General features: G+C 44.6%; 1 long non-coding RNA gene across 1 annotated transcript; it reads right to left on the bottom strand.

The window, feature by feature from the left end:
- Nucleotides 1-877: 877 nt before the first annotated feature.
- LOC128089265 (uncharacterized) lies at nt 878-3,720 on the bottom strand. The gene is made up of 2 exons (XR_008210474.1): nt 3,691-3,720; nt 878-1,365 (listed from the first exon to the last, which is right to left on the bottom strand). It is a non-coding gene; the product is annotated as an uncharacterized LOC128089265 (long non-coding RNA).
- Between the last annotated feature and the right edge of the window lie 347 nt (nt 3,721-4,067).

Genomic DNA, 4,067 nt, shown 5'->3' with positions numbered 1-4,067 from the left:
CCATCAGGGCAGTCTTAACACGGGCACAATGTGCAGTGTGGGAGCAACAGGTGAGGACTCAGGCAGGGACAATTATTATACAAGCGCAGATGGCTATTACTAAAGACAGAATGGCTGCTAAACCTTTGCCTGTTTGGCACCAAATAATGGAAGGACTTAAATTCAACAAGGAAGAATTTCTTCGGACTATTCCCCATCGCCCTTCCTCCCACCCCCGCTGCTGCCCCTTGCTGCAGAGAGCAGCCCGGGTCCGGATTCGATCTGCAGCTTCAACCCCACCCCTGACCACAGAGAAGAGAAATCACAACCCCCCCCCCCCCCTCGCTGCTGCCCTCGGCTCTGCCCCTTGGCGCTCACCCCACTCTCACCTTCGGCTCTGCCCATGACGCTCACCATGCTCTTGCCCTCTGCTCCAACCCAAAGTTCTCCATGCTGCCCCCGCCCTCAGCCCCATCCATGTCACTCGCCATGACACTGCCACCCTCTGCCCCATCCACATTACCTGCTCCTGCAACTCTGCAGCCTGCTGGTAACTTGGTTAAAGATAATAACGGACCTGCATATGCTTGTAAGGCTACACAAACTTTCCTCCAAGAATGGGGGGTTAGACATATTTCAGGCATTCCTCATTCTCCCACTGGACAAGCTATCATTGAGTATACTCATCTAACATTGAAATCTATTCTTAATAAACAAAAAGGGGGAATACAGGTGACACACCACAAGAAAGATTATGGACGGCCCTAAGTTGGTTCCAGCTCAATGCGTTCGGTCTCATCTCAAGGCAGAAAATAGTATCCAGCGTTTATAATGACTGGGATTGTGTGCTTCTTATTTGTTGATATTGCTTTTTAACTTGTTATATTGCAAATAGCAGCAGTAGTAGTGGTATGATATAGTGGGTGATTTTCCTCTGTTATCAATATAGTCTCAAGAATTAGAGTTATTAGGCGTTATCTAGGTTGTTGTGTTCTTCTTTTATTTTAGTAGTAGATTGAATGTGAATTAAACAGGATTTAATGTTACCAGTGCTGTACTCTACGGGAATAGCCCTTTTAATGTATTAGTAACTCTTGGTTATGATGCTATCAGTCTATCATTTAGCTTTTCTTGATTTGCAAAGACAAAACCTGGAAAGAAATCCAGGCAAAGGGATGACCCTGTATTATAGAATGATTAACTCTCTTTCATCACACTAATCAGGATTTTTAAAATATGACCACGCAGCACCTGAGGCAAAGGCGCACACTAAGAGAGCTAACCTTGATTGTTTATTATGTTTTGCAAGCAGGTGCTCCACTTGGGCTCTGTATCACACACTGGCCATGCGAATGCAGTGTACAAATGGAAAATACGCTTCAGACCCTGAGAAGAATAAAACAAGAGAGAAGCTGTGATGGGTGAGAGAGAAAAGTGCACTATGAAGCAGGGACGCCCTGCTGGCATTGCCTATTGCATTCATCACCAAATGTTCTTTTTCTCTCTTTTTCCGCATGTTGTTGATTCTCAGTTAGTAAAAATGCCCCTAGTTCTATCTGGCATGCAAACATTGTCCGACTATTAATTCTCTATTAGCCCAAAGGCATAATCATGAGCACTCTAAAAGCATCTGTTGTACAAATTTTAGTGATCATTCAAAATCAGTATATCAGGATATACGAAAGTTGAAGACCTCTTTCTAATCAGTTAGAGATTAACACAGAATGGGACATTCAGGGATTTATTTCCAGGTTGCATAAAGTTGGGCTGCAGACCAAACAAGTATGTATTCTTTTAGTAGGTTAGCAGTATTTCTTGTCATTATGCTTTGTTTGTATTTCTCACATTTAGAGTATTGTCAATTGAGGCATTGATTGAGTTATAATGATTATGTTATTAATATAATTAGTGTTATGATTCTGCACAATGACAGCTGTAGACGAGGATTAATCTTTTTCAACGGATCCAGTATATCTGCACTTCAACGTGCTATTCTTGACTGAGGGAAATAATAGTAAAAAGTTGGAGACATGGTAGCATGGCATAGAGAGGGGGGAGATGTGGACGATACTTGGTGTGGGTGGTATTCAGGTTATGGTGGGTGGGAAATACAAGGGGTGGTTCTGGGTTATGGTGCTTAATGGGTCACGAGTTCATGGGGCGGTTGCTTGTCACAATATATAGGTGGTTGTTGTGCAGCAATAAATTGGCACTAGAGCTACTCTATGCATGCATCTCTTGTGTCCCTGTAGTGGGTGGGGTGCAGATGGTAGGGGCACTGATGCAGTGTTGTTGACCGGGCTGGGGTTGCATGGAGGTCGGCAACAAAAGGGAGGAAAGAGGATCCAGGCAACTACAGGCTAGTGATCCTCACCTCTGTGCCTGGGGAACAGATTCTCCCAGAAGACAAGGCATATGAGGGATGAGTGGGTGATCTGAGACAGACAGTGTGTTTTTATCAAGGGAAGGTCGTGCCTAACCAATGTGGTGGCACAGACAGCACAGGTAGATAAAGGAAAGGCAACCAATGTCATCTGCCTGGAATTTAGCAAGGCCTTTGACACAGTCCTCCACCACATTTTTTTTCTCTAAATTGGAGAGATAAGGAAAGATGGACTATTCAATGGGTAAGGAATTGGTTGGAGGTCCATAGACACAGGGAGGTTTGTGGTGAATGTCTCTATGTCCAGATAGAGGCTGGTGACAAGCAGTGTCTCCAAGAGGTCTGTCTTGGGATCAGTGCTCTTCAGCATCATCAGTGATATTGATGATGGTCTTGAGTGCACCCTCAGCAAGTTTGCTGATATCGCCAAGCTGAGTGGTGTAGTTGATGCATTAGAAGAAAGGGGTGCTATCCAGGAGGACCTCAACAAACTTGAAAGGTGGACCTGTGTTAGCCTAATGAGGTTCAGCATAGCAAACTGCAAGGTATTGTATCTGGTTTGGAGTAATCCCTGACATTTTTACAGACTGGGAGAAGTCCTTGAGATTAGCCCAGCTGAGAAAGACCTAGGGGTTCTGATGGTTGAAAGAGTGAACATGAGCCAGCAGTGTGCTCTTGCAGCTTGGAAGACCAATGGTATCCTGGGCTCAATCAGAAGAGAGGAGGCCAGCAGGGAGAGAGAGGTGATTGTTTCTCTACTCTGCCATAGTGAGGCCCCAGTTGGACTACTGCATCCAGGTCTGGGGCGTCCAATATGGGAAAGATGTGGAGCTGTTGAGAGGATCCAGAGAGGACAACAAAAATGGTCAGAGGGCTGGAACACCTCCTCTGCAAAGGCTGAGGAAACTGGGCTTGTTCATCCTGGAGAAGAGAAGACTTCAGGGAGACCTCATTGCAGCCTTCTAGTATTTAAATGGGGATTATAAACAGGAGGGAAATCAACTCTTGGGTAGTTAGTGATAGGACAAAGGGAAATAGTTTTAAACTCAAGGAGAAAAGGTTTATACTAGATATCAGTGGAAAGTTCTTCACTGAGAGAGTGGTGAGGTGCTGAAACAAGCTGCCCAGAGAGATTGTGGATGCTGTGTGCCGAAGATGTTCAAGACCAAGTTGGATGGGACCCTGGACAACCTGGTTTAATACCAGATCTGGAGATTTGTTCCCCTGCCTGTGACAGGGGTGTTGGAACTTGATGGTGGTTGAGGTCCCTTCCAACTCAAGCCATTCTATGATTCTGTTTCTCAATTCACTCATCATGCAGACTGTACGTTAATTTGGTATCAGGAACTTGAACTTGAACTTGGTCTTGTAGAAGCTCATTACATTCTCAGTGGCCTGCTTCTCAAGCCTGTCGAGGTTCCTCTGGATATCATCCTTTCCCTCCTGAATATGAACAACAGTATTCAGACTGGTGTCATCCACAAACTTGCAGAGGGTGCACTCAGTTCCACTGTCCATGTCACTGACAAAGGTGTTAATAATACCTAATATTAATACTTATTAATAAATACCTAATATTAATAATTCCTGTGACAGCACAGGCTTAGAAGCATGGAGAGTGCTAGTGGTCTCTCAGCTACAGTTGCAAGATTTTAAGTGGTTCCTAAAGGGCTGAATATTCTGCTAGAAGTGCTAATCTGTCTGT

This window comes from Tympanuchus pallidicinctus, unplaced genomic scaffold, assembly GCF_026119805.1.
Source record: "Tympanuchus pallidicinctus isolate F22 unplaced genomic scaffold, pur_lepc_1.0 scaffold4, whole genome shotgun sequence".
Taxonomy (NCBI): domain Eukaryota; kingdom Metazoa; phylum Chordata; class Aves; order Galliformes; family Phasianidae; genus Tympanuchus; species Tympanuchus pallidicinctus.
The sequence above is the reverse complement of the archived record's forward strand: the minus strand, read 5'-3'. Positions and strand labels throughout refer to the sequence as shown.